Raw genomic sequence first — 9,797 nt, forward strand, 5'->3', positions numbered from 1 at the left:
GCAGGGAGACTTGGAGAATCCAATTCCTGGAGGCTCCAAGTCAGGTCCCTGTGGTCTTTACTAGGATCAGGTCCTGGCTGTTGATGCAGCTCCATCCCAGGATATCAATTGTCCCAGACAGAAGGAAAAAAATGAAAGGCATGTCTTGAACTCCAGCACGGGGAGTCCATGAGCAGGCTGGGGACTGGCAGAATTAATTCTGAGCAGGTACAATGAGCTCTTCCTCGAGACCCCTTGAGGAAAATGAAAGGCCCCATGTGCCAGCCCGAGGCACAGCCCGGGGAGTCCTTTGGCCGCTCGGCAAACACGCAGCGGTTGTGGCACAAAGCAGCTGCCACATCTGTTCCATCAGGGACAAGAGCCCTGTAAGGGCCCGGGCTTTCTCTCCCGAGCCTGCTGCCTGTTCCTTGCTGAGGAGCCAAGCGGCTCCATCTCCTGGCTGCTGCATTCCCTGACCCAGCTCCTCTCCATCCCAGGGCAGAGCTTGCTGCAGAACTGCGTGGGTGTCTCCAAACAGGATTATTGCTGCTGAAATCTCCAAGGCTAACAAACAAACCCTTTAACTGGAAGATGGACAGGAGCTCACAGGAAAACAACTGCTCGTCCACGTGGGAATAATAGAACATCTGTGTTCACAAATGAGACACAGACCAGGAACAAGAGGCAGTACTTTTTCATGAATGAGACTTCAGGAGTTTGAAATCTGTTCTTCTGGTCACTTTTCCCTGTCTTATTTATCCTGCCAGCTCTGTCCCTGTCCCAGAGCTCTCCCAAAGCCATCAGGGTGCACAGAATGTAGAAGATCCTGAGCTGGAAGGGACCCACATGGATCATCAAGTCCAATTCCTGCATGTGTTGCTGCATTTGAACTGGCTTAGTGAAAAATGTAAGCAAGGAAATCAGGCTTAGAGGTGAGCAGTTGAGTTTATTTCTGCTCTTGGGTAAGGACATGAATGAAATGGGAGGCAAGGGGTAGAGGGCTGCTGCTGGTGGCAGAATTCTTGCCTGGCTGGGCTCTTAGTCCCATTCAGGAGAACTGACAGCCCCACCAAGCACACTGCCCAGGGAGACTGAGGTAGATAAAATCCCTCTTGCCAAAGGAAATGTGATTCCAGGCCAGATCCTGTGCTCCAATGTGTCTGTGCAGAACAGCTCTCAATGAGCAGGGAGCTGAGAGGCACTTACAGAGGCATTTAGTCTCACACAAAACATTCTCCTGGGGCACGAGGGGGATGGAGCAAGGCCGGGCAGACTCCTCTCATTGAGCTTAGCTCCACTGAAATCAATACGTGATTAGGCAGCGACTCCAGCTCTTAATACTCCACCTCTGAACAGCATCGTGTTTGTGTTGAACAAGGAAAATTTAGGCTAGACATGGGGAAAAATTCTTTGCAGCGATAGGGATAATATATCCTGCAACAATCACTTTGCCCAGCTGCACGATCCCCAGAGCTCTGACCAGTGTGGGTGACAGGCCCCAGCTCCAGGCTGTCTCTGCCCCTCTTTCCTCTCCAGCTGAAGCTGCCATGCCAAGTGCCACGAAAAACAGGCTGCAAGCCCCTCTCCCCCACCCGCTGCATCTCCCTGCCCCACCTGAGGCCCCGTTTTCTCTCGTGATGCTTCTAATGAAACTAAGTGGCTGCAAGCAGAAAGTTTCCACTTCCTGCCTCGGGGCTGATTACTGCGGAGCTGCCGCCGGCAGCATCCCGGCCGGAGCCTCCGCGGATGGGAACCCTCGGGGGAGGGATAAAGTGGTGCTCCGTGCCCTCTGCTCAGCGAGCACCATTAGAGCACTGACTGCCTAACCTGGCAACCTGAGAGAGCAGGACCTCGCTGCTCTGGCTGCTAGGGCTAAGGTCTCTGGAAAACACGGGGTGGTGCACGGACGGATGATATCCTCCAGTCCTTGACACAGAGTTCCAGCAGCAGAACCCAGAAAAGAAGTAAAGTTCTTTTATCAGGCATACTGCAGCAATGTTGGCTGCTGCTTCTCAAGGAGAGCTGGTCTCACCTGCTATTTTTATGTGTGCTTAATGCTGTCATGAGACACTTCCCTGCATCCCTGCTGGATGGAGACTGTGTCCTGAGGGGGGGAAAAAGGGGCAGCTGCCAGGTGCTGCTCCATCTCTCCAACCTCTCCTGCCTAGCCAGCCTTGTCTTGGGAAGCTGAGGGGGAAGAGTCCAGCACACAGGCCAGGTCAGGCCTTGGCTTTCAGCTGACAAGAGATTTGCAAGCATTAAGGCTCTTCCCCAGAGCAGCCACCAACCTTCTGCCTGGCCAAAAGCACTGAAGCTGATGAGTTCACCAGCGTTTCCAGATGGCCCAGACACCCAAAGACCTTACTGGACTTGGTTCCAGGGAAGGTCAGTGCCAAACAGCTCCACCAAACACACCATGTATTTCTCATCAGTCTGGGCACTAATTGATTCATCATGGATAAGGCTCACAAACCAATTGCTCCTGGCACCTCTCCTGCAGCCTGGCCCTGGAGAAACTTCCCTCTGGATTTCTCCTTTCACCTATGTGCTTTCTTCCAAACAAAGGGCTCCCCAAACATTCTGACCACCTGCCACCACAGCCCTCTTCCCAGGCTGAACAGTGACAGAGATCAGGGCTGGCCAATGCCACGTGCCCTCTCTTGCTCTTGGGTTACACTCCTGCACCTCGGAGTTCCTGGCTGTTCCTGGAAATCTGGGCTGAAACAGCAGGCTTGGGTTGCCCCACGATCACCTTGGGGATGGGAGGGGAAAGTAAACAAGATTCTGCTCAGCACTGCAGAGACCAACTGCTCCAGCGTTGCGTGGCAGATGGGGCCCAAGAGGGAGACCATCTGTTTCTGAGTGAAGGCCTGAACTTCTCCCTGTGAGATCCCAGGCTGAAGAGATCCAACAGAGTTCAGTGGGCACAGAGGCACAGGGGAGCTGCCATGACCTGGAGGGCTCCTTCAGTCCTTGGTGGGCAACTTCCAGAGCTGAGCCGGGGCTTGGACCTTGAGTCCGAGGGCTGTTGGATTCCTGAGCGTTCCTATTCCCTACATTCATTTTTTTTTTCTCTCCCTCCACATCTCCACCCTCTTTTCCTCTTGGCAGTCCTTCCCATGAGCGTGCAGTGCTTTGAACAGTCTGTGTTCCCTGTGGCAGAGCTGGGCAGGGGCTGTGGTTCACAGCTGTCACAGCTCTGCCCTCTGCCCACTCCACTCTCCCTGTCCCACAAACCCCACCGGGCTGTGCCAAGGCCACCAATCCCTAGCTCTTGACACCTCACCTGGCTCCTGCAGCGCATCCTGGTGACACCAGCAGGGGTTAAAAAGAGGTGCACTGGGGAGGTTGGAGAAATGCTGTTAGACCTCAGAGCAGGGGCCGGCATCTCAGAGAGAAGGGGATGGCATCCAGGGAAAGCTGGAGAAGGAAGAGCAATTTGCTGATGGTCAGCATGTCTGGGAAGCTGGGAACATATTGCATTAAACCGATAATAACACCTTGAACAGCAGGGTGGTCGTTTCCATCTGGCCTCGTGCTGGGCTCGGGCTCTCTCATTTCTTCCCCCCTGCAGCCAGGGAATCTGAGGCACTAGGATGGCACAGGTCACCCAGCCAGGCTGAAGCTGGAAAGAGGAGAGCTGCCACAGCCTCTTGGCTCTCCTTTTGCCCCAACTCCATCCTCCTTAGGCTGGGGAGTGGGAAGGCACTGGAGCTCTTCGCTTAATTAGAAGTAACAGCTGAAGCACTTGAGAAACAAAAGCTCCTCTCTTTCTCTGCCCCACTTTTACTTGGGAGCCAGGAGTGGGGAGCAAATTGCTTGGAAGCCAGAAAGCGCCCTGGATCTTGTCACCATGGCTGCACAGGCACAGCCTCCTGTTTTCTCCAGAGGAACAAAACCCTCCTCCCACCCTCTCCTGTCTCAGCTGGAGCTGATTAAAGGAGAAGAAATAAACAAAACAAATAATAGTAATAATAATAATAGAAAAATACCCCAGCCCAAACCAGCAAATAAATATTCAGGGAATGAACCATTCTTCTGCAGAACGTATTATTTTCTGCAGTGGATTTTGGGTTGTTGGAGAGCTGAAGGACTCCAACGAGCATTTCAGGTTATAGAGTCCATCTCAGGAATACTGGGATTTATACAGTCACAACTCAGGAGCATCCCAGATGATGCCATTTGCTGGACAATAATGATCTCTGCTGATATACACATAATTGTATCATTCTGATTTATTTATGTATATGGATGTGTGCACTAATAACATGATCAGATATAACTTGTATGTCTTCTTGCTTGGAACCCACAATGATCACACCCCTAAGCTGTCAACAAGAGCTGGACTCCTGCCTCTTCTGCCTCTGGGTTACCCCACATGCAGGGACAGGCACCAGAGGAAGCAGTGAGCAGAATCACAGAATCACAGAACAAATCAAAGAATTGTAGAAACATCCTGAGTGGGGAGGGACCCACAGAATTCAACTCCTGGCCCTGCACAGACACCCCCACAATCCCACCCTGTGCCTGAGAGCGCTGTCCAAACGCTCCTGGAGCTCTGGCAGCCTCGGGGCTGTGCCCATTCCCTGGGGAGCCTGGGCAGTGCCCAGCACCCTCTGCGGGAAGAACCTTTCCCTGGTATTTCACCTAAACCTCCCCTGACAGACAACACAGTTTTTGCTACCACAGTTAAGCTGCTTTTGGTACCTGGGCACCTCCAGTCTCCACTGCAGTGTGGGCTTCAGAAAGTAAATCAAAATGCAAACCAAAGTGGGCTGTTGCTGTTTTCGTTGTGTTCTCACAACTAAACGGCTAAAAATACACCAAATAGTGTAGCTGTAAAGCAGTGAAAACTAGCAACCATATATTTGTATTTTGAGAGAAATTAGGGCTGTTATGGTTGCTCTAGACAGGCTTCCTACAGGAACTGGGTGGATAATTTCGCTGGGTGCTTCATGCATCAGAGCTCTGACCATCTGCTGAAGGGAACATACCTTTTAACAACATGTCTCGTTTTGGCTCCGTGCCTCCGGGGCCACCTCCCTGCAACAGGCACTATTTCAGTGCTTAATTACACTTACTGTTAAAAAAGGACAACTTATTTTTAGTGCCTGTCTTTCCAATATCAGCTGGTGGCCACTGAATATTCCGCTGCCTGTGTGTGCCCATGGGAAGCAGTGTGTTTAAATCAGCCGGGGAATTATGTAGGCCATTGTAGCTGATGGCCCAGAGTGGACCTAAGCTGTCTTGGATTTAAAAAAAAAAAAATTATTCATGTGTGAACAAACAAATGAAGGGGAATAGGAACAACTGATACTTCAGCTTAACCTAGTTTTCTCCTTTTGGCACTGGCTGGCACACTCAGGGCTTTGGCTCACCTACTTTTTTACTATCAGTAGTAGAAATGATAACACTTGCAATTTTAGCATGCAAATTATGACTGGGTAATAAATAAATAAATTTTTCTTAAGTATCATTTTTGTTTACAGCTTTTTCTTGCAACTGCAAAAGAATATCACCCTGTTCTTCCAAAAAGACTCAATTAAGTGGCTGATTATGTCTTTCCACTCTTCCACACTCACATTTTCCCCCACTGATTTTTGGCCCAACTGTAGCAAAGTGGTACCTGTAAAAGTCCATTCTGGGGCACAAAAGACCATTCATTTATTCCTGGAAGACTCGAAGGGGTGGACTCTTATTTTTAAATTTATCTGCCCTTCCTTTGCATATGAATTTACCTGGATAAATTCATTTAGACCATGACAACAGCTTGCTGAAAAGATCAGGCTCTTGCTGGTAGCTCTGAGCACGCTGCTCTTGTGTCCTCCCATGGCCAGATAAACATGAACATCTGCACTGCCATTGTAAAAACAGCAATAAGGATACGAATGGAACTGGGGGGAGAACTGGGACAAAGCTCCAGTGCTCACATCCTCCTGAAAAACTCTCCCCAGGACCTCTCTCTGAAGGCAGACACTTGGATGGCTTTGAGAACCTGAGTTAAGAGATCATTTTGAGGGAGTTGCTGATATTTCCCCAAACACGCCCATCCCTAAAGAAGCCAGTGTAGGATTTCACAGCACACCAGGTGTTCAGGCCAGGCGTGGGCTTTTGGGGAACTTACGAGGGGAAAAAAATTGGGCAACGCTGAGGATTGAAACTCAGGTCATGGAATCATGGAATACCCCGAGCTGGAAGGGTCCCACAAGGATCATCAGTCCAACTCCAGGCCCTACACAGGACACCCCAACAATCGGGAAGGTCCCCCCTGAGCCTCCTTTTCTCCAGGCTGAGCCCTCTCAGCTCCCTCAGTCACTCCTGGTGCTCCAGACCCTTCCCCAGCTCTGTTCCTTTCCCTGGACACGCTCCAGCCCCTCAATATCCTTCTTGCCCCGAGAGGTCCAAAGCTTGTCACCCCTTTGTCTCATAACCAGTTGTGGTTAAAGACCAGTTTCCCGGGGCACATGGCTGTGGTGTGGCCGAGCTCATTTCTGCACAGGCCGTGTGTGACTTCTCTGTCCCCTGCTGACCATGCCGCCCCTTTTATGCCTCAGCATCACGTGCTGGTGGAGTGTCTGCCCCTCCACTATCCCCACGCACACACCCCCCGTGTCCCAGCACCCACCAACTCCCAGCATCTGTGCCACTTGCTTGGCCTCTTTTCCTTTATGCTGCTCCCCTCCACCGTTGTGTGACAGCTATTGTGTGGTCTCTGCCACACAAAAGCCAGCCTGACCTAATTTAAATCAGTGCTATTGAAGCCGTTCTTGTTTTATCTCCCGACACAAGGGCTGTGCTCCCCATTTCAGAGGCAGAAGAAATGAATGGCTAATTGAGGGGGTATTGTGCACGGCAGCGTTGTCTCCTGGCCCTGATTGTCAGCTCTCCTGCTCCACAGTGCTTCCAGCTCCCCTCTTGGAACAGCCACGCAGGCTTTGGGAGTGGAGGGAGGAAAAGGGAAGAATGGGACTGTGCAGCCAGTGCAGCGAGTCAGGGAAACAAAGCCGAGCATGGCCGCTGGTGAGAGCTGGGGGAGGGCTCCTCGCTCAGAAAGGGCAGATGCTGGTGATAATAGAAGAGAATATCCAGCCTTCACCTCAGATGAGCCCCCGGGTTCTTTTTTCCCCTGCGACAGTTCTTTCTCGTGCTCTGGGGACTGTCCGTGGGGGCTCCCACACCCAGCAGCGCCACACGGGTGGGAAGTGCTGGAAGCGGAGGAAGAGGGATAGGTCAGGGGCTGGGAGGGAGACCGAAATGCTGCAGGATCTTTGTCCTGAGGGCAAAGTTTGAGCCGTCCATGACAATGGACCTTTGTCAGAAAAGCCAGAACATCCCCGGGAGCCATTCCAGCAAGCGGGAAGCAGCGGGAAGAGGCGGCTTTGTCTGTGCCCCCAAAGCCAGCGCTGCCCACGCCAGGAGCACCCAGAGAGAGCCCAGGACTCGGTGTCTCTCAGGGCTCCCAGAGCTGCCAGAACCAGGGACCACCGCGGGATCCGTGTGGGTCTGGGAGCTCACACCGACAGCACGATGTCTTTCATGGAATTCCTGCCTCTGCTTCCCACAGGTACCTTCCAAGAGCTTCCTCCCTGGCGCTGTGTGCTCTGCAGCTCCTTTCTCCACCCATCGCCAGGCTGAAAGAGGGCTGCGGAAGAAAACAAAACCCAAAGCATTTGAATCTTTTCATGGATGGTCTTGGGTCACTCACAGATCCACTTGCCCTGCTCGAGGGAGGGGACCTTGCCCCCAGCTATTGATCAGCTCTGCCCCAGCACATTCAGCTGATGCTCGGTGCAAAGGTTGGTACCAGTCCTCTGTGCAGCTCTGCCAGCTGCAGGCAAAAAGAATTTCACTCCGGGATGTTTAACAACAACACGAAGCAAACAAGTCCCTAGACATCAGGTTTGTCACGGACTTGGATGTAACATTATAATCCTTATCATAAATCAGATCAGAATAAAGCACTGGCAAGCCCTGAAGTTAAAGGACATGTGACAACCTCTTCTCTATCCCTTTTAGCCCCAAATCAAAAGATCAGCTACAAAACTGTAAAACGAAATTGTAAAATTAAAAGTAGATTTTATTAAGAGCAAGTGTTATTAAAAGTGAGGTTCTTTTTGCTTTCATCTGGGTTTATGATTCATTTCTCCCTTCTAAGCTTTTTTCTGCAGCCAGCAGAGCATAAAATACACTTCAACAAAGAAAACAAAACAGGAAAAAATAATTCTCATGTTACCACCTGATTCCAAGGGCTGAGGTTTCGCCAGAAAGAGAAGGATCGCCATTAACAGTGTAGTAGGGTAAGAGGAACAAACTTATAACTATCTGGAATTGTCAGCTCTTGACTGAGGGTGTTGAGGCCCTGGAATGGAATTCCCAGAGCAGCCGTGGCTGCCCCATCCCTGGCAGTGTCCCAGGCCAGGCTGGACAGGGCTTGGAGTACCCCGGGGCCTTGGAAGCTGTCCCTGCCCATGGCAAGGGGTGGAATGAGATGAGATTTAAAGTCCTTCAATTCAAACCAGTCTGGCATCCTGTGAATCTGTGATTGTCAACAGGTCTGTCCTTGGGGGACGTTCCTCTTCCAGCCCCTGTCCCCTGGGCCAGGCGGGTCCTGTCCCTCCCGGGCGGCTCTCCAGGGAGCTCCACTCCCTGTCGCGACTATTCTACCGACATCTGGTGGCAGCTGCCTTAGGGAAAAGAGGCATTTCTTCAGCAGCGCCCTGCGCCCCCTCAGCCCTCCCTGTGGGGCTGTGTCCTCTCTGAGGCGATCCCCGAAACACTGCCCGGGCCACGCATCTCAGCCGCCTCCTGAGACCAGCGGGGCTCTAGGAACTCCAATTAGTCATTAATGATAAGCACTGGGGATCCCGCGCGGCGCTTCTCGGGGTTTGCGGGAGGTTTATTTTGAGGTTGCCGTGAGGGAGATCGGCGTCGCCTCAGCCGCCATGGTGGGAACATCCTCCACCCTACGGAAAAAGCAACCACTGCGGGTTTCCGTAGTGTAGCGGTTATCACGTTCGCCTCACACGCGAAAGGTCCCCGGTTCGATCCCGGGCGGAAACACGTGTTTTCGCTTTTAGGTTCTAAGTGGTGGCTTTCTGCGGCGCTTTATTTCGGTGCTGCTTTGGTTTTTCTTGTTTGTTTGTAGGGCCGTGTTTAAGGCGGGTTTTTAAAATTCGGATTTATTTATTTCCCTGCCGTCTCCTGACCACTCGAGGCCTCCACCGAGCGCTGGGAAGAGAAGTAACCGGCACCGTGCGCCGCATGACTGAGCAACGTCCGCTCCCGCCGGGGCTCACAGCGGGCACAGCGCAGGCGGGGGGGCGCTCCGCGCGCCGGTGCATCTCAGCTCGGTTCGGATCGGTGAGAAACGGGGGGAAAAAATAATACGAGAAAGGAAAAACGAAGTTGCGTTGGCCGGGAATCGAACCCGGGTCAACTGCTTGGAAGGCAGCTATGCTAACCACTATACCACCAACGCCCGGTGACAGCCTCTTCCCCGGCTTCCCTCAGCAACAGCACCCAGCGGGACCCAACCATTCTCCCGAAGCACGGGATAAGGTAAAACGAGAGATGAGAACGGCTCTACAGCCGCCCCACGACGGCAATAAATGCTTAATTAGGGACCCATCTCTAGGGCGAGGGGAGGAAGAATCTTCTCTCCGTGCTTTTTTACCCTGTATCAGCCTCAATTCTCTCTGTGTCCCCCCTCTCCATGAAGACGTTGCAACGGACTGCCCAGGGAGGCGGCAGACTCACTGTCCCTGGAGGTGTTTAAGGACAGACTCAGCTCCATGGTCTGGATGGCAAGGCGGCTGTCG

At 52.3% G+C, this 9,797-nt stretch overlaps 2 non-coding genes across 2 annotated transcripts; one reads left to right on the forward strand and one right to left on the reverse strand.

The window, feature by feature from the left end:
• Positions 1-8,966: 8,966 nt before the first annotated feature.
• TRNAV-CAC lies at positions 8,967-9,039 on the forward strand. The gene has a single exon. It is a non-coding gene; the product is annotated as a tRNA-Val (tRNA).
• Positions 9,040-9,385: 346 nt separating this feature from the next.
• TRNAG-UCC lies at positions 9,386-9,457 on the reverse strand. Its single transcript has one exon. It is a non-coding gene; the product is annotated as a tRNA-Gly (tRNA).
• Positions 9,458-9,797: the final 340 nt, after the last annotated feature.

Source organism: Corvus kubaryi, unplaced genomic scaffold, assembly GCF_017639235.1.
Source record: "Corvus kubaryi isolate FWS band 111438036 unplaced genomic scaffold, C.kubaryi_AGA036_p1.0 37262, whole genome shotgun sequence".
NCBI lineage: Eukaryota > Metazoa > Chordata > Aves > Passeriformes > Corvidae > Corvus > Corvus kubaryi.